Genomic DNA, 24,393 nt, shown 5'->3' on the forward strand with positions numbered 1-24,393 from the left:
AGGGGTGGAGTGAACAGGGTGGGCCTCTTGCACTCCTGACGACCATCCGTGTCCCTGATACTCACCCACCCATCTGTCCACCTGATTCACTGTGCTCCACTGTTGGAGGCACCCTTCCACTTCCCATCTTTGTCCAGCCTGGATCCCTGACTTCCCCCACCCACTCCAGGCCAAGCAGGGCCCCTTCCGGTCCTGAAGCAGCTGTTTCCTGTCCCTTTACAATGGCTACAGGGGGCAAGCCAGAAGAGCAACTGGTCATCACAGGGAACATCAAGTGCCTCTCAGGACTTGTTTTTAGGAAACTGCCGGGGAAGAGCTGGGCCGTGGGAAAGGCCTGGGTGGGGGATTAGAAGTCTGGGCCTGCCTCAGTTGGGGTCAGCCCCCTCCTCCAGTGTCCTGGTAACATCGAAATCTGAGGTATGGGGAACTCAAAGAACAGTTATGGGCCATCCTTAAGACCCAAATCAGGTGCAGCAGAGGGACCCAGAGGCTGGGCTGAGAAATGGGCAGGCGCTCCAAGAACAGTAAATAATAATGAAAACAACACTTTTTCTATTTTCTACCGGCCAGCATCAATTCTGGGCAATCTGTGGGTATTAATTAAAAATTTAAAAATCCCAGCTAAACCCTCTGAAGCAGGTTTTCTTACTGTCATTCTCTTTCCCTCCATTATACAGATGGCGAAACAAAAACAGAAAAAATGATCTGCCCAAGGTCACATACAGGCAAGGGCAGGATTTGAACCCGGGTAGCTTTGCCACTGTTCTGCATTTTCCACGCCACGTGATGGCCTTCCATAAAGAGTCCTCCCCTCCCCGACCCTCCCAGCCTACAGCCCTGCCTGTCCACGAGTGTGTCTCTGGTGGCGAGGAGCGGGCTCACATCCCGGTGGCTCCGAGGGCTGCAGCCTCACCAGATTGGGGGCGTGGGGGCGTGCATCTGCCCTCGTCTCTCCTCCGCTCCCTGCCCGAGCTGTCACATCTAGATCCGGATCCTCTGCTTGAGGACCCCTCATTAGACCGTCAGAGCCGACGCCAGACGCCCTCACTCCAGCCCCAGGAACTATTTCGGAACTCGGAGCTGTGATCACGGAATATGAAGAATGCGGGCTTCGGATCCTGGGAGGGCACTTGTTCCCTGCGTGGTGGCCCCCCCTAACATTGGGGCGGAACTCTCACACCCCTGAGGTGGGGGTGGAGGCTGATGATGGTGTGAGGGGTAGATATTCAAGTCAGCACCCACCGCCCCCTCGCCGTCCCCCAAGGACGGCCTCGTAGAGACAGAGGAGTTTCCTACAGGAAACGCCACAGGGCGGTTCCATCCGCTGTCCATTGTCTGAGGGCCCGGTGGCCGTCCGTCCCTCCCCCAACACGGTTTCCGTATCACCCCCCACACACCCAGATGCAGCGCAAGGGGGTCGTGCACCCGCGTCCCCCAGCTGTCCGGGAGGGACACACGGGGAAAGGGTCTCGGAGTCGGTTGGGGAACTAGGGGACGAATAAGTCCCCATCTGGCTCCTGAAGGGCGGGAGGAAGGCAATCTCACGAATCCAGAGCCCCCCACTGTGCTCACCGCCCACCCGGGGCTCTCAGCGTAGGAGGGGTCTCAGACAGAGGACGCGGCACCCGCCCCGTCGCAGGGCGCTAAGCTCGCAGAGGGGCTGAAGGGGCAGCGCCCCCGCCCGGGGCGTTCCCTGACTCCCCCCGCCCCAGGTCCCGCAACCGTGCCCCCGCAAGCAGGCGATTTACCTGATGCCGCAACCCCTGCCGCGCCCGCACCCGAGCCCGCCCCCTCGAAGCTGGGGAACGGGTTATCAATGCTTTGACCCTAACTGACGGTCACTCCAGCCAACCAACGCGCGACACTCTCTGAACTGTCCAATAATGAGGCTGAGTGGGCGGGTGCAGTGAGTGTAAGGCACTTTGGCGGGCGGGACCTGGTGCGAGGGTTCCTGAGGGCGGATGGGGCAGAGAGCTGCTGGCCAGAGCTTCTCGGCGCGGGGCTAAGGACCCTGGATTTGATCCATTGACGGTCAGAGAGCCATGGGAAACCTCTGAGCAGTAGAGTCACTGAGGTATTTGTGCGTTTGAAAGATCCTTTGGGTAGAAGCTGGAAAGACTGATCCCAGAGTCTGGGTGAGGTGCCAGAACCCTGGATATTTCCCACCGCAGGGACTTTGCACATGCTGTTCCACCTTCCTGAACTGTCTTCCCTGCACATGTCTCTCCCACTAGTGTCAGCACCATAACGACCGGGAACTGATTTATTTTGGTCACTGCTTTATCCAGTATCCCACACACAGTAGGTGCTCAACTTTGTTGAACTTGTGATTTTAAATTACATTTAATACTTTAACCCACTTGTAATATATTGTGATCTAAAGTGACTGTAGGGATTTTTTTTCCCTGACTTTTTAGCATTTCTGAGCACCTACTCTGTACCTGGCACTGTGTAGGTCCCTAAGGGGTCACAATCTCTGCCATCCTGGACTTCCAAGATGAGAAGCAGAGGCAGAGTTTTAAGCTAAAGTTTATGGTAAGGGGAATGACAGATGGGAGCTGGAGTCTATGAGAGAAGAGGGGGATAAATTCCTGACCTGGAGGGTGTGGAGAGGCAGCCTGCAGGGGTAACACTTAAGGAAGAATGCTCCAAATAGGAGAAAGTGCATGTGCAAAGGAAGAGAAGAAGGAAACTCCCTATATCAGGGATTCGACTTGGTCAATGTGTTGGTGGGAGGGGAGCTGAAGGGACAGATAGAAATGCAAATCTGAAGCTCTTAGACTTTAATCAGATGGAGCATATTCAGAGGCAAATTATTTATTCCAGATTACTCTATGTTTGTCCCAGTGCTAGTCCTCTTTAACTACTGTATCTTTAGAGTGTATTTCAGTATCCAATATTCCTTGCTCTACCAAATTCCTGAGCTATTCTATTGTGTTTCCTTCTTGCAGACAAACTGTATATAGAAATTTGTTGAATTTCCCCATGAAAACTCCACTGAAATTTTTAAGATATTGTTTTAATATTTATTTATTTTTAGAGAGAGGGGAAAGGAGGGAGAAAGAGAGGGACAGAAACACTGATGTGTGAGAGAAATATCAATAGGTTGTCTCTCATTTGCACCCCATCCAGGGACTGAACCCACAGCCTAGGCATGTGCCCTGACCAAAATTCGAACTGACAACCTTTTACTTTGCAGTACCAACTGAGCCACACTGGTCAGGGACAAGTATTTTTTTCCAAAGATTTTATTTATTTTTAGACAGAGGGGAAGGGAGGGAGAAAGAGATGGAAAGAAACATCAATCTGTGGTTGCCTCTTGAGCACCCCCTATTGGGGACATGGCCTGCAACCAGGCATGTGCCCTGACAGGGAATCAAACTGGTGACTCTTTGGCTGGCACTCAATCCACTGAGCCACACCATCCAGGGCTAAATATTTTTATTGTAAAATAAAATGCACACACACAGAGATAAACTCAAGAAATGAGTGTAAGCTATACATAAAATAAATATATAGCTTAAGGAGTACTGAAGGGAGCTTCTCAACTAGGGTGATTTTGTCCCTTGGGGGGCAAATCTGGGGGCATGGCTATATCTGGAGACGTTTTTTATTTTCATGATGGAGAAGGGAAAGAGATCTAGCAGGTGGAAGCCAGTGATGCTGCACAGAGCAGTGCCCCCAAACAAAGGATTTTCTGGCCTGAATATCAGTAGTGCTGAGTTTGAGAAAACCAGCTGGGAAGTGAACATAATTATAATATATCCCCTACCCAGGTCAACACATCACCAGCTACCTTAGAAGGTCCTCCATGAGCCACATCTTCATCACAGCTGCCTTCTTCACAAAGTAACCACTGTTGTGACTTTTGCAGTAATCACTCCCTTGCATTCCTGAATAGTTTATCACCCGAATGTGAATCTCTAGACACTGTAGAAATTGCCCATTCCAAAAGAAAAATGATACATCTCTTCAATCTCTGTTATTCATAGATTCCTACATCCCCTTCCTTCCCTTATGATAAATCACTTAAATCATTTGCACAATTCAGGCTATTTGTCCTGAAGTGTTTCCCATAGTTGGAGTGTCACGGATTTCACACCCATGACACAGTCCAGTATGATGCTCCATCCTCCCTATGCCCTGCAGATTGGCTATTTATACTAGCACTGAGGATAGACTTGAATTTGACTCCTTTGGTACGACCATGGGTGGTGGTGTGTCTTTTCACCAGGAGGCTTATACTCTGTCTCTCCTTACATAAGTCCAGCAGCCATTAAGGGCTGCAAAACAGTGACCTTCCCCCAGCATTTGTTCCCTGTTTATTAGCTAGAATTATTCATTTGCCAGATGCTTCCTTCCCCTAACTTCCTATGTGGTTACCCAGTGAATGTTCCTATAGGAAAGCAAGACAAGGGTTGGCTTCTCTCACTTCATACGCCACAGTTCAAAATAATGCATAATTCCCCACAATCCTCTAAGGTGATGAATTCAGCTTTGTTGTTAAATCGTTATGAGCTTATGAAGCCCTGGTTGGGTAGCTCAGTAGGTTAGAGTATTGTCCTGATAACCCAAGGTTGCAGGTTCAATCTCCAGTAGGGCACATCAAAGAATTAGCCAGTGTATGCATAAATATGTGAAAGGATAAATTGATGTCCCTCCACTCCTCTCTCTCTCAAATCAATTTTTTAAAAAACTCATTATGAGCTTCTAGATTGAAACACTTATTCCCAGAGCTGTGCCCACCTGTCAGGGGGAACCTTTGTAGGTTGAAACTTTTAGAAGTGATTCTGGTTGTTTTTGATAATGATTTTGCTCTCTTGTAAGACCAGATGTTACAGGTTCATCTTAGACATATTCTGTCCCCGACCTGGCATCAGTCAGAAACTCTGGTTTCTGTTAGTGGGGAATAAAGTAGTTTGGGTGCTAAGAGTGCTTATTTGTTATTGTGTCTAGACTTTTTTAGCGAGCAGAGCTAAGTAGGGAGATATATATATGTATATTTCTATACATATCTAGACACACACATATATGCACATATATATGTATATATATTGGCTTGGTCAAAAAGCTCATGTGATTTTTTCCATAAAATAAAAGACACATTTTCATTTTCACCAATAACTATTGATTTGTATATTTAAGTTTGTTGGCTATTTCCTGCACGGTATACTGTTGATTGTTCTCAATTAATGTCTCAATTTGTTAGCTATCAACTTCAAATGGTCTACCCAACCGTGGAGCATTGTCCAATGAGAAATATCCAGCATAAAACTTTGCAAACCACTTTTGAAATGTTTGATCAGTTACAGCACCTTTTCCATACACTGCACAAATCTTTTTTTGTGTTTCAGTTGCATTTTTACCTGACTTGAAATAATAAAGTATAATATACCAAAAATGTTGTTTATTTTCTTCCATCTTCAATATTAAAATGACTACACAAAAGTTCACCAATTTTGGTAAGTTTTTAAATATATATTTTATTGATTATGCCATTACAGTTGTCCCATCCCCACTTTTCATTCCCCTCCACCCTGCACATCCTCTCCCACCCACATTCCTTTGCTTCAGTTCATGTCCATGTGTCATAAGTTCTTTAGCTTCTACATTCCCCACACTACTCTTGCCCTCCCCCTATTTTCTCCCTACCATCTATGCTACTTATTCTCTATACCTTCTCCCCCCTCCTCCTCCTCCCACTCCCCTATTGCTAACTTTCCATGTTATCTCCATTTCTGTGGCTCAGCTCCTGTCTTAGGAGTCTGCTTAGTTTGCTTTTGTTTTACGAGTGGTTGTTAAGTGAGTTTGCTGTCCTTTCACTGTTCATACTTTTTATCTTCTTTTTCTTAGGTAAGTCCCTTTAACATTTCATATAATAAGGGCTTGGTGATGATGAACTCCTTGAACTTGACCTTATCTGAGAAGCACTTTATGTGCCCTTCCATTCTAAATGAAAGCTTTGCTGGATAGAGCAATCTTGGACGTAGGTCTTTGGATTTCATGACTTGGAATACTTCTTTCCAGCCCCTTCTTGCCTGCAAGGTCTCTTTTGAGAAACCAGTTGACAGTCTGATGGGAACTCCTTTGTAGTTTACTGTTTTCTATCTCTTGATGCTTCTAGGATTCTCTCCTTCATTTTAATCTTGGCAAATGTAATTATGATGTGGCTTGGTATGTTTTCCTTGGATCCACCTTCTTTGGGACTCTCTGAGCCTCCCGGACTTCCTGGAAGTCTATTTCCTTTGCCAGATTGGGGAAATTCTCCTTTATTATTTGTTCAAAGAAGTTTCCCACTTGTTTCTCTTCCTCTTCCCCCTCTGGTACCCCTATAATTTGGATGTTGGAACGTTTAAAGGTGTCACAGAAGTTCCTAAGCCTCTTCTCATTTTTTAAAAATTCTTGTCTCTTCATTCTTTTCTGTTTGGTCATTTGTTTCTTCCTTCCAGTCCACTCCATTTATTTGAGTCCCAGTTTCCTTTCCATCACTATTGGTTCCCTTTGCATTTTCCTTCATTTTACTTAGTGTAGCCTTCATTTTCTTATCTAATTTGTGACTAAAATCAACCAGTTCCATGAGCATCCTGATCACCAGTGTTTTGAACTGTGCATCTGATAGGCTGGCTATCTCTTGGTCGTTTAAAAGTATTGGCTCTGGGGCTTTGATTTGTTCTGACTGAGCCATTTTTGGTCAGGTCGCACCTGTTACATATGAGGGGTGGAACCTTAGGTGTTCACTAGGGCGGGTCTACCCAGTCACTGGGTTGTGACTGTTTGTAGGGGAGGGGATAGAGAGGGAACAATGGTGCTTGTTCCACACTCTCTTGGATTTTGGTCCCCTCTGCCACTTCCCACAAGCAAATTGGGCCCTTCTGGTGCTGGTTCTCAGGTGGGTGGGCTTACGTACATTCTAGGACCCTGTGGGTCTCTCCAACAAACTCTCCTGTGAGGCTGGGAGCCTCTCCCAGCACCTCGACCCAAGAAAGTTTTTTCAATTGGTGCTTTTAGGCTTTATTTCCTGGTGCTGGGGCCCTGGGTTGCGCAGTCTGCCTCACTGCCCGTGTTTTGCCTGGTTTATTTGCACGCAAATGTGTGTCTGCAGTTGGCCAGCGGCCTTGTGCGCCTCACTAGGTCTGCTTAATTCCTCTCCGCACCTGGTTCTGCTAATCACTGCCTCTTCCTGCCAGGACCCCTCTCCCATAAGAGGCCACCAGCTCCACCCCTCTTACCAGTCTGGATGAATGGTTTGTTGTTGTTGTACTTCGGTAGAGTTCAATTTTCTGTCTGTTCTGGTTGTGTTTTTGTTTCTAAATCTTTGTTGTCCTTAAATTTGGTTGTGTGAGGAGGCACAATGTCTCCATATACACCTTCATCTTGTAAAAATGATAAGTTTTTTTAAATGCATGCTGATATGACAGCTGTCACAATACAATCTAACAAAATTGTTTCAAATGAAGTTAAAGACAACTAAGTGCTACTAGAGCCATCTTAGGGGAAAAAACACAATGAACTTTTTGGCTAACACAATATATATATTACATTATTTAAAAAAATCATTATTTACTGATTTGAGAGAGAGAGAGAGATGTGAGAGACAAACATCGACGAGTTGCTTCCCATATGCACCCTGACTGGGGATTGAACCTACAACCTAGGTATGTGTCCGGACCAGAAATAGAACTCAGAAACTTTTGGTGTGTGGGATGATGCTCCAACCAACTGCACCACTAGCCAGGGCAGTTATATTAGATCATTTATGATTAAGACATATATGATAATGAAAGATTATAATAAAATCTAATACATAGTATATGTGATATAAATGCATTCACACAATATATTTATTATTATATATTATATATTATATACATTTATGCATTTTATGTTATATAACTACTTATGAGTTTATTTTGATATTTCTAATTCAAGTTCAGGACAACATGATTTTTATTCAATCTCTTGGTGGTAGAGAGAATAACATCATGCCAAATATATCCACATGCTCATCTCTGGAACCTATGAATGTGTTACTCTACATGGCAAAAGGGATGTACAGGCGTGATTATGCAAGGATCTTGAGATGGGGAGGTGATCCTGGGTTATCTGGGTGGCCCCAATGTCACTGTAAATAAGGTCCCTCTAAGCATTGTTCAGGAGGATGAGAGTCAGGGAAGGAGTTGTGACTACAAAAAATAGTGGTGGGAGTGCTGTGACTGTCGGAAGGGGCACCACCAGCCCAGGAGTGCCTATGCCTCCAGAATTTGGAAAAGGCAAAAATGTGGATCCCTTCCCTGGAGCATCTGGAAGAATCACAGCCCTGAGGACATCTTGGTTTTAGTCCAATGAGACCCATGTTGTACTTTTGACCTCAGAACTGGAAGAAAATAAATTTATGTTCTTTTAAGCCACTAAGATTAGGGTAATTTGTTACGGCAGCCATAGGAAACTAATATTAATGCTTCTGCTATCTATTTCTCCTTTCTTCCACAAAAAAACCTCATTCTCAAGGACACAGAAGATAAAATTAGAATATTGCATAATTACTTACTTGCTTTCATCAAAATTGCTCACGCAATAGTCTCAAAATAATATGCCAATACTACCACCAACATGTGACTAAAAACACTTTAAAAGTATCTTTTGGGGGCATAGGTAGATACACTTCCAGCCAAGATGGAGGCATAGGTAGATACACTGTGCCTCCTTGCACAACCAAAAGAAAGGCAATAATTTAAAAACAAAAAACAACCAGAACTGACAGAAAATAGAACTGTATGGAAGTACGACAACCAAGGAGTTAAAGAAGAAACATCCATCCAGACCAGTAGGAGGGGTGGAGACAGGTAGCCAGGCAGAGAGGACTTGTGGCAGACCAGCAGTGGAGGACTGAGGCGGGCAAGGAGGTGGGTGATGGACCCAGCGAAGCAGTGGATTATGGAGTGGGGTCAGGCAAGACTGCAGATGGTGGGTCTGCAAGGTGGTGGCTGGTGGAGTGAGCAGTCCCACATTCATGTGTGAATAAACTGGGAGGAACACCTGGGGAGTGAGACAGACCTCAAAACCCCAGGTCCCAGCATAGGGAAATAGAGCCCAAAACAACTGCTTAAAAGCACCTGTGGGGATTGAGGTGGCAGTGGGAGAAACTCCCAGCCTCACAGGAGAGTTCACTGGGGAGACCCACAGGTCCTAGAACCTACACAAGCCAACCCACCTGGAAATCGGCACCAGAAGGAACCGATTTCCTTGTGGGAAGTGGCAGAAGAGACTGAAATCTGACAGAGAATGGAGCAAATGCCATTATTCCTTCTCAGACTCCTTCCCCACATACAGCCACACAATGAAGTGACTAAGGCTCTGCCCCTCCAGGACCCTGTGGGTCTCTCCAATGAATTCTCTGTGAGCCTGCGAGCTTCTCCTGGAACCTCGACCCCCGAAAGTCTTAACAATTGGTGCTTTCAGGCTATAATTCCTGTCACTGGGGCCCTGGCCTAAGCGGTCTGCCTCACTGCTGACTCCTTTGCTTAGTTTATCTGCATGTGAATGTATGACCGTGGTCAGACATCTGCCTTGCGCCCTCACTGGGTCCGCCCATTGCCACCCTACACCTGGGATCTGCCAACCGCCGCCTGAGTTCCTGCCCTCCTGCGCTCCTGCGCTCCTGGGTGAGTCTGACTGATCTTTCCTGCCCAACCCTGCTCCTCCGCTGACTCCACCTCTCTTACCGGTCTGGATGAACGGTTCATTGTTGTTAGGTTTCGGTACAGCTCAATTTTCTGTGTTTTGGCTGTATTTTTGTTACTAAAACTTTATTGTCTTTAAACTTGGTTGTGGGAGGAGGCACATTGTTTCCACCTACGCCTCCATCTTGGCCAGAAGTCTGGTTCTGAGAGTATAGTACACTTTTCCTCTGCTCTGAATGCTGTCTCCTTGTCTTGGCTGAAACATTAAAGGTCTCTCACCAGCCAGACCGACCAGGGCACAGCTGTCTAACCAAAAAGGACTCTGGATTCGGTGCTTCCTCACAGCTATGCTGTATTCAAAGCCAGTCCTGTATCACAATTGAGCTGTTTTGCACTGAATAAAGTTTTCTTCTTCACCACACCCCAAACTGGGGATGCCTGTTGGCATTGAATTGGTGCCAGCAACCATAGGTTGACATATCTTTTCTAGAAAACTGAATGGGGTGATAATGGGGATATGAGAGAGAGAGAAGTGGATAGAAGAGGAGCAAGATGGAGGTGCAAAAGATAGGGCTTCAAGATGGGTAAGGGTGTAACCAGTCTGAGAAATAAAAAACAGACAAGTTTGGGGGCAAAGTTATCCATGTCTCCCACCTGATTAGTGTAAGATCCAAATAGTTATGTAGCCCACAAGACCCTTCACAACCTCTACCCCCTCTCCCCTCCCTCATTCTGTTCCATCAGTCACAGTCCTGCCTCAGGGCCTTTGCACTTGCTGTTTCAATGGTCTGAATCCTCTTTCCAAATGGCTTCTTCCTCACCTGTTTTGATCTTTATTTAATTGTCACAATGAGGCTGCCCCGGCCCCCTCCATTTTCCATTTTCTCTACTCAAGACCACTTTAGTCTGCATTATTTTCTTCTCTAGTGAAACAGGGTACAGGGCAAGAGTTCCCCAAAACCCCTATAGGCCCATGGTTGGGGGATGGAGAAAGGGAAAGCCAGTGATACTGCTTTTAAGACACTTTGCATATCTATGGCAAGCTGGTAGCTATATAATAGCTGGTTAATGGCTGTGCTACCTCCTTGGGGCAAAAGGTGTGCACGTGACTTTCTGAATGTGTAGCGACTGGTGGAACAGCCAGGGTTTGTATAGTGCAGGCCCAAGAGGTAGGGAGGCAGTTCCCCCTGCACTGGTAGGAGGAGTTGGAGACTCCTGCACTGTGTGGTAGGAGTTGGAGACAAGGTCACATAGGAAGGCCTAGGTCAGCATTTAAAAATAAGGCAGCCAGTTATCATGGGGCGGCCATGTGGTTTGAAAGGGTGTAAGAGGGCCCCCATCAGCCTGCTACGAGGTCTGGTGTGTAAGGAGGTGCCAAGCGGTCTGGAATTAACAGCTGGAGGAAGAGAGAGGAGACCCATTGGAAACCCACCTGGGAGAACACGGCGGTGTGGCAGGAGATGGTATGTGAGATACCTGGAATGCTGAACTGTGACTAGGAATGCTGAGCCGCAGACTTCTGTTTCTCTGAGGAGGGTACCTCTGACTGGTGTGTTCTGAGACTGGCCTGGTTTGGCCAAGGGAGGCAGGACTGTGTGCTTGTGGGTTTGTGGGTTTGTGGGTTTGTGGGTTTGTGGGTGTTTTGAAGGAAGTGGGAGTAAATGGCAGGATTGTGCCATAATTCTAAATCTGTATAAGTTTTAATTAAAGAATTTCTTTCCTGCCCTGGCTGGTGTGTCTCAGTGGCTTGAGCTCCAGCCTGAGAACTAACAGGTCACCATTCCCACTCAGGGCACATGCCTGGGTTGCTGATTAGGTCCCCAGTAGAGGGCTCATGAGAGGCAACCACACTTTGATTTTCAGTCCCTCTCTTTCTCCCTCCCACTCTGTCTATAAATAAATAAATAAACAAACAAACAAACACATAAATACATAAATACATAATCTTAAAAAAATAAAGAATTCCTTTCCTTTTCACCAAACTCTGGCTTGGGAGTCATGCTTCTTGGCAGTGGGCAATTGGAATCCACAGCTGTTCTGGAACAGCATAGGGTGGTATTCTATAACATTAGCACTTACAATTGTCTTGTACACATCTATCTTTTCCTCACTGGAATGTCAACCTAATGGGCAAAACTTTTGTCTTTCTTCTTCACTGCTTTGGTCCCCAGAGCCTTGAACAATGTTTGGTGCAAGAGAGGTGCTCAATAAATATTTGTTCACTGAATGAATGGAACAAAAGGTGAACTTGAGCTCCATGAAGATCAAGAATTTCCAAGGGGCCTTGTAAGAGCATCCTAGCTCAGCCAGCCAGTGTGGGCCAGGGAGAAGGAACTCTATTGGGTGGGTGAGGGCAAAATATGCAATAATTTCAGACTGCGTAAATAACTGTTTTTTCCCCATTCTTAACACTATTCATGGTAGAAAAGTTACCCTTTTCTGTCACTCTCTCCCAGGCTGAGGCTTGAGCCAGAGGAGAGGAGGAGGCTCCTGGCCACACTAAGATTCCATCTGAGCCACTTTCAGACCCTTTGCCATTCAAGGGCCTCCTGGAAACTCTGGGACAGCCCCACCCTGTCTAGAAGGCCCAGCTGCCAACCCCCCCAGGGTTTTGCCTGACCCTCAGCACTCAGTCACACCCTTGACTCTTCCAGCTGGGCTTCAAAGGGCAGCCTCTCCTTCCATCCCAGTCCCCAGCCACATGCTCCCCAGGCTGCAAACCCAGCTGATCTATATCTCATCGGTTTCACCACCTGAAATAGCTCCAGAATTCAGCTCTGTCTCCACATTTGGTTAGCCCAACACCCCATCATTCCAGGTTCTCTGCTGCCTTCCTGCCACCCACTTCCCCCAGCTTTGAACAGTGTGTATCTATATCCAGGCGGGTGGCTGGGGGAGTGTTGCACATCCTTCTCAGCCTGGTTGAAATATACACTGATGTGTGTTTTAATGTTACTATTTACATTTTACACTTATATTTAAAGCAGCCTATTGTCTTAACAAGAAAAATTCTGAGACATTCTAAATTACAGCAGCCAGAGAATGAGAGAAAGAGACAAGAATAGTTAACCAGTTGCTAGCTGGTGACAAAAGAGCTCACATTTCTCAGTGTATGTTAGAGCTCTGACTCAACCCCTGGGTGTCTGTTAGCCAATAGACGCTACTACATCCTCCTGTGTGTGAGTTTTCAAAAGTAGTAAATTTCTTTTCCTTACAGACTGTGTTCCCAGCATAGAACTGCCCTCACTTCACTTTTTCCTTCCCCTCCTTATCTGTAAGCAATGCAAATTCTTTGAGAAAAACTTACATCTTTCATTCCCCAAACATAATGTGTAAGAGCTGCCCTGGACTCCAGGATGGTGGACCAGCTTGTCTTCCCCACCTAGCCCTTGCAGCTGGTAGTTCAAACCAAATGCCTTGGGTCCTTTTTTCTGGCTAACCTATGGCTCAGTAAACCCTTATTTTTAGAAATGCTTCTGGCTCCTAATGTGTTTTTGTTTGTTCATTTAACAGTCCTTATCCAGTATTTATTTAAAACAGCTACTAACAACAACCAATCAGGACAGTTGATTCAGGCAGGAATCACCAATGGATGCTGGAACTAGTGGGTGGAAGTTTTATGAGAAACAGGATACTGGGGTAGCTTCAATGTATCTGTCGCATAATTACAAAGAGGAGAACAATAACTTCATAGAGGAGAAACAGACAGGGCTTTAACCAAGTGGTCAAGGTGAATACAAGGTTAACTAATGGGGCAAATGATTATCATGACCCTCCTGATAGAAGGCCCAGAGAAAAACACACCTTCACAGTGTGGTGTTACTCCTGAAGATGTATAACCTGAATCTAACCATGAGAATTAATTCAGACAAAGCCAAACAAAGGCCATTCTACAAAATGACTAGTCTATAACCTTAAAAAATGTCAGTGTCATGAAAGACAAAACAAGGAGAAAGCCTGTTCCAGAGGAAAGCAAATTAAAAAAATGCACAATGTCTAAATGTGATGCGTGATCCTGGATTGGACCAGAGACCAGAAAATTAGAATTGCTATAAAAGCATCATTGGACAACTATACCACTTGAATAAGATGTGTAGTTTAGGTAGCAATAACCCATCAATATTAGATTTTCTGGTTGTAACCCTTGCACTGTGGTTATGTAAGCAATGGTCTTCAACTGGGGATAGTGCTTTCATCCAGGGGACATTTGGCGAAGTCTGAAGATACTTCTGGGTGAGTGTGCTGCTGACATCTAGTGGGTACAGGCCAGAGATGCTAAAAATTATCCCATGCACAGGGTAGCCCCAGCAGCACAGAGTCTTCTGGTCCAAATGTCAACAGCTGACATAGTAGAGAAACCCTCTGTAAGAGAATGTCCTTTCCCTCAGGAAATATAAATTGAAATATTTAGAAATATGAAAGAGTAATAGGGTTGATTCTCAAAAGGCTCAAACAATAATATGTATCTATCGTACCCCTTTCTCTCCAACTGTTTCTCCCTTTCTCTATACATATATGTACACACACACACACACACACACATCTGTATGTCTTCCTCACCTAAATTTCCAAAATCTGTTTTTTTAAAGATTTGATTTATTTATTTTTAGAGAGGGGGGAAGAGAGGGAGAGAAACATCAATGGGTGGTTGCCTTTTGAACATCCCCTACCGGGGACCTGGCTGGCAACCCAGGCATGTGCCCTGACTGGGTGCTGGAGAAATTGAGCTGGAGACCCTTTGGTTCTTAGGCTGGTGCTCAGTCCACTGAGCCACACTAGCCAGTGCTTCCAAAATATTCACATGATGCATTTGCTTATTATTCTCTCTCTCCCTCTCCCTGCCCCCATGGGCAGCCTTAATGTTCCAAAGACATTAGGCTTGTCCCTGCCTCATAGCCTTCACACTGGCCATTTACTCTGGCTGGGGTGTTCTTCTCCCAGGTATCTGCCTGCCTCACCCATCCACATCCTTCACTTCCCTGATCAAACTCCTCCTTTTCCTTCTCCCTCTCCTTCTTCTTTTGAGAGTTTTTATCAGTTTAGATGAGCCACACTGATCATATATGCCATGAAGCAAGATCTCAAATGCTTCTCAAACTCCTTCTTCTTCTTTTAAAAACTTTTTTTAAAATTTATTTTTAGACAGAGAAGAAGGCAGGGAAAAAAGAGAAACATGGACGTGAGAGACAAACATCAATCTGTTGCTTCTGGTACACAAGGACTGATCCCGCAACCCAGGCCTGTGCCCTGACCAAGAATCCAAGGGGAGACCTTTTTCTGCAGAATGCCACCTAACCAACTGAGCCACACCAGCCAGGGCAAACTCTCTCTTCTTGCTGACTCTGTTTCCTAACACTCTATTTAAAATTGCATGCATTCCCCCTTTGGTATCTCCCTTCTTGGATTTATTTTGCTCCCTAGCACTTATCACCACATAACACGCTGTGTATTTTCTTCACTTATTTTGTCTACCTCACACAGTAATTGTGTCAGTTCCACTAGAGCAAGGACTTTTGCCCTCAGTGCTTGGAACAGGGCCTGGCACACAGAAGATGCTCAGTAAATGTTTGATGGAGGAATGAATGGAGTGCTGTCAAATGAGATGGACTAAAAAAAAAAAAAAAAGGAGGAAAGTGGAAGGAGGAAGAAGAGGGAGGGGAAGAGGAGGGGGAGAAGGAAGAGGAAGAAAGTAGCTACTCATCATCTCTATAGATCCCCCTCTGGTTTCTCCTCTGAGCATCTCATCTTCTAGGACAAATCTTCCAGGACCTCTCGGGGCTCAGGAGGCACGCAAAAGGGCGCACAGCCACCAGGAGCTTCTCCTTCCAGAAGCCCAGGTCTGCAGGAAAGGAGCGCTCCAGAGCGTTCTCAGAAGGGCCACAAGAGGGCAATTCTCCCCAGGCCAAATCCAGGAGCAGCGCTTGTCCTGAGACACTTGTGAAGGAATTGTCCTGAAAAACTGTGATATCTTTAGTTTTTTCTTATTGTTACCTTATATATCTCTAAACATAGCATATTAATATGGAAATTTAAGAAACTAAAAAGAAATAAAAATCACCGCTTTAGCCCTCTTGGGAACTTAATATTAATTTACCTATGTATTTTATTTTTATTAATTTTTAAAAATCTTTTCTTTTAAGATTTTATTTATTTCTTTCTTAGAGAGGAGAAGGGAGGGAAAAAGAAAGAGAAACCTCAATGGGTGATTTCCCCCTGTGCACCCCCTACTGGGGACCTGGCCTGCAACCCAGGCATGTGCCCTGACTGGGAATTGAACTGGCGACCCTTTGGTTTGCAGGCTGGCACTCAATTCACTGAGCCACACCAACCAGGGCAAACTTACCTATATATTTTATTTTGATCACCATTTGCTTATTCACAATTTTTAATCTTTAAAAAATTTTTTGATTGATTTGAAAGAAGGGGTGGGGGAGAGAGAGATGAAAACTCCATTCATTGTTCCACACATTTATGCATTTATTGGTTAGTTCTTGTATGTGTTCTGACAAGGAATCCAACCTGCAACCTGGTGTAGCACGAAGACACTCTAAACAACGGAGCTACCCAGCCAAGGCACAATCTTTATTTCAATATTTCATTTTCGAGAATTTTAAGCAAAAAAAAAGAGTACAGAAATGTACTTAATGCCCCTTGAAAATTGTTTTTTAAAAAAGAAAGTGATTGAAACGGTAAATTTTATCTGATGAGTATTTTTCCACAACGAAAAAAAGTAGATTGTAAAACATGAACAACTGTCAGCTCAATCCTATGTCATCTCCCCCTGTGTTCCCACTTCCTGGCCAACTGGGTTGTTTTAAAACATTTACTTCAAAGCAGCCAATTCATCATTTGCAAATATTTGAGAACGTATGAATTCTAGAAGATAAGGACTATTTATTTTTAAAATACCCATGATAGCATTACTATACTTTAAAAATTTAAAATCATCAAATGTCCAGGAAGTGTTCAAGTTTGTAATTGTCTCATAAATGTTATAATTTGTTTTGTTTTATTCTTTTAGCGACAGATTGAATCAGGATCCCAGAATGTCCATACATTGCATTTGGTTGAAAAGTTTTAAAAAATCTCTTTGATCTAAAAATTTTCTTACTATTTTTTCAATTTATTTGTTAAAGAAGATAGACTTGCCTTGTTGTGTCTCCCACAGTTTGGATTTTGCTGACCGTAACCCTGTGGTGTCATTTGTAACAGTCCCCTCTAATTTGTATTTCCTAAAAATTGGTAGATAGCTCTAGGCCCGTGCTGAAAATAAAAACACTGTGAACCAGAAATGTGAGTCACTGTGTAAGTTTAAATTTTCTAGTAAGCACTTTAAAGAGATGTTTTTAAGATGAAACTGATTTTAATCATTTAATTTTAACCCAACACATCCAAAATTTGATTATTTCAGCATGCAATCAAGATTTTAAAAGTTAGGTAGCTTGCATTTTTTTTTTCAAGTATTCCAAATCTGGTGTCTAGTTTACATTCAGAGCACATCCGAATTTGGACTGGCCCCATTCCAAATGTTCAACAGCTACGTGTGACTCATAGCTAGTATTTTGGATATTTTTTGGAAATTGGACCTTCCAGACATTTTACCTGATTCAGGTTTGATTTTTTTCAGTAAGGCAACTTCATCAGTGGTGATGCGAACTTCCATTCAGCGATGCAGAGTTGCCACTCTTTTGTAATGGAAGTATCAACCAATATCTTAATGAGTGAATGAATGTGCCTGCAGAAACTCTACCTGAAATTATTCACCCATTTGTGGGCTTCTCACCAGCCTCATTTTTCATAAACACATGTAGAAAGAAAAATTGGAATGCCTCTGGATACATAGCTTGAATGTCTGTATTTCTCATTTAACATACCCTATGTACTTTCCTGGGTCACTAAGTACTTCCTTAAAACAATTTGCAGTTTGGAAGTGCAAAAGAAGAGCACTGTATGGGTTTTCCTTAAAGCCGAACCACTTGGGCTATTTCTAGAGTGCCACTATGAGAAGTCATTGGTAAGGGAGATGGCGTACCTGGTTCATTAAAACACTGTAATTTGAATCAAATAATTAAGCATAAAAATAAAAGCATAAGTGGTCTGCAAGAAAAAAAAGGAAGAATCCCTTTATCAGCTTGCAATGAGGAATGACTTTTTGTGACTTAAAAGCCAGAAGCTATATAAAAAAAGATATTTGCTCTTTCTCACACACATAAAATTTCTGTATGGCAAAAAAACATTAACAGCAAAGTCAGGGACAACTGACACACTGGGGGAAAAAAGCTTGTAATTCATATCACAAGAATTTAATTTGCCTTATAAAGACCTTCTGGGGTGGTGAGGGGATTAAGAATAATGAGAGAGAGGGAGAAAAAAAAACCCGCAATGCCATGGGCAAACTGTGGTGATTGAGAGTGGGAGAGGGGAGGTATAAAAGGGTAGGGGGATAAATGGTGATGGGCAGAGACTTGACTTGTGGTGAACACACAACACAGTGTACAGATGATGTGTGGTGGATTGTGCACCTGAACCCTGTATATTGTTAACCAGTGTCACTCCAATAAATGAAAGAAAAAGAAAAAAGAGCTTCTTGAAGACAATGAGAAAAAGAACAATATACCAATTTTTAAATTTTTATTGAGTGATTGATTTGAGACAGAGAGAGAGAAACATCAATTCATTATTCCACTTATTTGTGCATTCTTTGGTTGCTTCTTATATGTGCCCTGACTGGGGATTGAACCTGTAACCTTGGTGTAGCAGGATGATGCTCTAACTAATTGAGCTACCTGGCCAGGGCCATACCAATTTTTACAATTGTATTTCAAAGGAAAAGCAAATGGCTATTAAATATCTGGGAAAGCCCTGGCTGGTATAGTTCAGTGGATTGAGCACAGGCTGCGAACCAAAGGATCGGTAGTTCGATTCCCAGTCAGGGAACATGTCTGGGTTGCAGGGGGGGTCCCTAGTGGAGGCCACATGAGAGGCAACCACACATTGATGTTCCTCTCCCTCTCTTTCTCCCTTCCTTCCCCTCTCTCTAAAAATAAATAAATAATCTTAAAAAATAAAATAAAATATTTTCAAATTTTTTGAAAAAAATCTTCTACTAAGACGAAAATTAAAACTGTGAAATGCCATTTTTCACCTATCAGATCAACAGAAAATTCAGAAGGTTGTTGTTATTGCTGTTGTTGTTTATTTTTAACTTTAACAAAATTTATTGGTTTTCTGTGATTGCCTCTGATCCGGGTTTAGAAGGGCTCTCTGGGTTCTTCTGGCCTTATTTCTGGGTTGATGCTGTGGCTTTTAAGGCTCTATTTTGCTTCATCAGCTTTTGAGCCCCCTGGGCTAGCCATGTACACAGAGCCTCCTCGGTCGCCCAGTGGCAGTGGGCTTCTGGGTAGCACAGAAGGAGAAAAGTATTCTCAATCCCCAGCTCCTTGCACGTCTTCTCAAAGACATTATAGTTGGTCTTACAGAGGATTCTGAGCATCTATTGCTCTGGTTAGTGCTCATTAGCAGGTAGCTTGTGGCCTTTGTCCTTTCAATGATTCTGCAAATTCTTTCTAATTGCAAACCTGACAGTTAAGGCAAAAATTCAAGCCTGGAGGGAGCTGGTTCCCTCAGGATACCTTGTTCATCAACTGCTGTTGCTTCATTTTTAGCTTCTACTTCTAGTTGGTCATTTCCAAAGACAAGAGTCTTTTCACGGCATCATCAGCCTTCTCAGTTCTAGGGATGTTCTGGTAATCCTTAAACAGCATGGAAGCGGGTGGGTCATCTTAGCTGGGTGGTCTGGTTTTGGATGCCATACCCTTGGGCAACGAAGGGTGAGACCTTGAGGAGGTTCTAACGTTAGAAAACTGTAATGGTGGGAAATTGTTACCCATCCCACTCTTCTTCTGACCTTGTTTCCGTAAGTGCGGGCTCTGACTAATATGTAGCTTGTAGATAAACAGCATATTTGTACAAAAATTCTAGGAACAGCTTCAGCAGATATAGACTCAGACCTTCAGGCATCCCAGCTCCGGGAGATTTGCTGACCTTCGACTGTGGAACAAGAATGATATAGAACCGGGATGACATAAAACCAGGAAGACATGCTCTGACCACTGTGGTTCAGTTGGTTGAGTGTTGTACTGCAAAGCAAAAAGTTGCTGGTTCAACTTCTAGTCAAGGCACATGCCTGGGTTGCAGCCAGTCCCCAGTTGGGACATGTGCAGAAGGCAACCAGTTGATGTTTCTCTCCCTCTCTTTCTCCCTCCATACCCCTCTGTCTAAAAATAAATAAATAAAATCTTTAAAAAGAAACAAAACAGGATGATATGAAGCCAGGATGACTAAACCAGGATGACACACACCGGACCATCACTTGAGCTATGGGAATGGACTGTGCTCATACAGTCCATTCTGCACATACAGAACTCTGCAGCTCCCTCCCTTGATCTCTTTGTTCTGTTCCCCTCTCTCTCCTTATAAAAATCTCCACCTCCACTGAGAGGGGGAGATGGGCTTTGAGATGTGAGTCCTCATCTTCCAGGTTGCTGGCACCTGAAAATAAACAACTTTCCTTTCAGGGCTGTCCACCCTGAGGCCCGATGGCTGTGAATGCGACCCAACACAAAACTGTAAAATTTACTTAAAACATTATTTGATTTTTTGTGTGTGATTACAAGTCGCAATGTATTTAATGTGTGGCCCCAGACAACTCTTCTTCTTCCAGGGTGGCCCAGAGATGCCAAAAGCTTGGACACCCCTGCACATCATCACCTGCCTGTCAAGTACTGGCTTAGCTGGATCTGCCTTCAATTGCAAGGTGAGGAAAGGCCCCAGTGGTCGGAGGGAAGCCAGGCACACACCCTCCACCTTCGGCTCAATGACTGGGGCCTGGGTCCGAATGGAACTTACCCTCCATATCACTGTTAGCATGGTGACTTCTGACCCCTGTGAGCAGTGCTACCATACTGGTTCCAAAAGTCCAGAAGTTTAATAACATAATTTATTGTCAATGCTGAGGGAAAATAAAGGCTGTCATACACTGTTGGTACCAGTGCATACTGGCCCAACTCCACAGAGGCAATTTGGTAACATTTATCAAAATTAACAAATATACCCGCCGCGAAAAAACATATTTCTCCCCTCCCCCCCCCTCCCCTCTATAAATAAATAATAAAATATTTAAAAAAAAATTAACAAATATACATCCTTTTTGATGTAATTCTACTTTGGGAACTTCCTCCTACAGGTATAATTGTACAGATATAAAATGACAACCTGAAAGGTTATTTATTACTATATGGTTTATAGTAGCAAAAGCTTAGAGACAATGCTTTCAAAGAGCCATTTTCTCTCTGTGTCTTCACGTGGTGAAGAGAGAGAGAGTCTCACCCTGGCTGGTGTGGCTCAGTGGATTGAGCACGGGCCTGTGAAGCAAAGTGTCGCTGGTTCGATTCCCAGTCAGGGCACATGCCTGGGTTGCAGGCCAGGTCCCCAGTGGGGGACACATGAGGGGCAACCACACACTGGTGTTTCTCTCCCACTCTTTCTCCTTCCCTTCCCCTGTCTCTAAAAATAAATAAATAAAATATTTTAAAAAGAGAGAGAGAGTGTCTCTTTTAATCAGGGCACCAGTTCCGTCATGTCCACCAGTTCCACCCTCACACCCTAATCACTCCCGAAGGCCCCACCTCCAAATACCCTCACACTGGAGGGTTAGTGCTTCAATGTCAGAAGGGGGATATAAATATTCAGTCCAACCATGTTTTGTTGAGTCTGAAACACTTCGAAAAAAACACATTCTGCCACAGGGTTCTAGCCTTTTAGAAGTACCTGTTATGTCTCCCAATGCAAGATTCTTGTTAATGATTTTGGCTTCTTTCTCTCCTGAATTGCACCTCCTTCTCTGCTTTTCCATGTCCCAATAACATTGAACTGGGTACTTATTCTTTTATTCTAAATCCCTGGTCTTCACATAGTAAGTCATATTTGTACATCAAGATCCCCATCTTTTCTCTTATGAAATGCATGTCTTATAGGCAGGAGTATGAAACTTAATGAGAAAGAAGCAGGGTTGGGTTGGGTTTGTTTTGGTTTTTAAAATCATTTATAAGAGTAACATTTCCCTGACCATTCTAGAACAAAATTTGCCATTTTAAGATATACAATTTACCTGAGAGAAAAGTCCTCAATTCCTACTTTTTTCCTTTTCCTGTATTTCCCAGCACATCATGAACTGATAAAGTAAACTGAAAAGTAAAAGAATATATCCTAATTTTTTAAAATTCAGTCCATAACAACTTTTAAATATTTTGTTTATTTATTTTTAGGGAGAAGGAGGAAGAGAGGAAGAGAAATGTCAACTGGTTGCCTCTTGCACATCCCCAACCACGAACTTGGCCCACAACTTAGGCAGGTGTCCTGACCAGGAATTGAACCAGAGACCTTTTCGTCATAGGCAATGTTCAATTCACTGAGCCACACCAGCCAGGGCTCAGTCTATAACAATTTTTTAAATGACAATGTTTAAATACACCAAAAAACCCTCAAAAGTGATTATGAATAAATGTGGATAAACATTCTCGAACAAAATTTGTGTGGACACATACAGGGAAGGGAGACTTCTTCAGCTATGTTATTTAGGCTTTTTGGGTTTGGGGCAGTGGAAAGGCACTATTCATTCAAAACTAGAGATTCAGTAGTTGAGAACTAGAGAAAACTAGGCTCAAATCTTGGCCCTCAAGAGCTGTGTGACTTTGGCCAAGTATCTGAACGAATCAGAACCTTAGTTTCCTCATTTCGAAAGGGAAAGGAGTGTTCTCTTGCCCAAGGCCAGTTTGAGGGTGATGGGAGACAGAGCCTGTGCATGCCTAATGGCATAAAGGTGAGCGCTAAATAAGTATGAATACAGCCTTATTGGTCTTTCCTTAGTGTGCTCACGCACACACAGGCTCCCGGGCTGGGAGGGCTGGGAGATTGGGTGCAGATGGGAAGGGTGTCTCAGCAGCACTGGCTGCTCCACTCCCTTCTGAAGCCTCAGCCCAGGGTCTGAGTCATTGTTGCTCTGAACCTCTGAGGCTCCTGCCCTAGGGCTGATCTGTCCTGGTGACCACAATGTGACCAGAGACCAGCAGAAAAGGTCATGATGAGCTAGCTGCTGGGGTGGTGGGGCCATGCCCTGGAGAGAGGCCCAGCAGCCTTTCTTGGGGTGCCCACATACATAGCCCCAGTGTCCCTCTGGGCTTATTAGGAAGAAGGCACATGTCGGGCACTTATTAGGCACATGTCCTAGGCTATAGTGCATTTTTTAGGCTCCTCCCCGAAGCTGGGTTACCCATTCCTTACCTCTTTGTCTGGATAACTTGGTGCCCCTCAGCCTCAGGGCTCCTGCCCCAGGAAGACTTATCTGTTGGCACTGGTCTCTTGTCTGGGCTCTTCTAGCTCTTGTGCTTCCCCCTGACAGCACTGATCATTCCATTATTCATGTTAAGTGATTAAAAGAATCACAATTGGGTCAAAAGTTACCAAATTCCAGTTATAAAATTAATGTCATGAGGTTGCAACATAAAGGTGATTATATACATATTTTTCTCTAATAATACTCTATTGCTTATTTGAAATATACTAAAAGAGTAGATCTTCAAAGCTCTCATCACACAAAAAAATTGTGACTATGAGGTGAAGGACTCATTGTGGTGAGCATTTCATAATATATTCAAGTATTGCTCTGGCTGGTGTGGCTCAGTTGGTTGGAGCATTATCCCGCAAAACCAAAAGGTTTCAGGTTTGATTCCTGGTCAGGGCACATGACCAGGTTTGGTGTTTGATCCCACGTGGGGCACACAGGGCAGGCAACGGATCGATGTTCCTCTCTCACGTAGATATTTCTCTTCCTTGCTTTCTACCTCCCTTCCTCTCTAAAATCAATGAGCATGTTCTAGAGTGAGGATAGAAAATATACATACAAGGACTTCCACCAAGATGGAGGCGTAGGTGGAAGCACTATACCTTCTTGCACAACCAAGTTTAAAAGCAACAAAGTTTTAGCAACAAAAATGCAGCCAAACTGCAGAAAATTGAACTACATGGAAGTCTGACAACAAAGAACCCTTCAGCCAAACCGGTAAGACGGGCAGAGACAGCAGCAGAGTTGGGTCAGGCAGGAAAGATCCACTGGACTGACCCAGGTGCTTGACCCAGGTGCACCAGCAGCCGTGGGCAGATCCCAGGTGTGGAGAAGCGGGCGGACCCAATGAGGGCACAAGGCGATGGACCCAATGAAGGCTGATCACAGTCACACATTCGTGCGCAGATAAACCGGTGAAGGGGCTAGCAGTGACACAGACCTCGCAGGCCCCAGTGGCAGGAAGCAGCAGAGGGGACCGGCCATTGTCCCTCTCTGACCCTGCCCCCACATACAGTGTCACGAGCCAGCAACCTGGGTGGCCCCACCCTGGTGAACAACTAAGGTTCTGCCCCTCATATGTAACAGGCAGGAACAGATCAAAACATGGCTCAAGAACAACTCAGAGCCCCTGAGCCAATAAATCTAAGCGATGAAGAAATAGCCAAATGTTCAGATGCACAGTTCAAAACACTGGTGATCAGGATGCTCACAGAACTGGTTGATTTTAGTCACAAATTAGAGGAACATATGAAGGCTAAACTAATTGAAATGAAGGGAAATACACAGGAAACCAATAGTAATGGAAAGGAC

The 24,393-nt window shown here is 44.3% G+C and overlaps 1 pseudogene; it reads right to left on the reverse strand.

Annotated features, from left to right (window-relative positions):
- Positions 1–18,897: 18,897 nt before the first annotated feature.
- Positions 18,898–20,643, reverse strand: LOC119059314 (28S ribosomal protein S15, mitochondrial-like; annotated as a pseudogene).
- Positions 20,644–24,393: the final 3,750 nt, after the last annotated feature.

Source organism: Artibeus jamaicensis, unplaced genomic scaffold (assembly GCF_021234435.1).
Source record: "Artibeus jamaicensis isolate MK-2021 breed Jamaican fruit bat unplaced genomic scaffold, CSHL_Jam_final contig_648, whole genome shotgun sequence".
In the NCBI taxonomy this organism is placed as follows: Eukaryota; Metazoa; Chordata; class Mammalia; order Chiroptera; family Phyllostomidae; genus Artibeus; species Artibeus jamaicensis.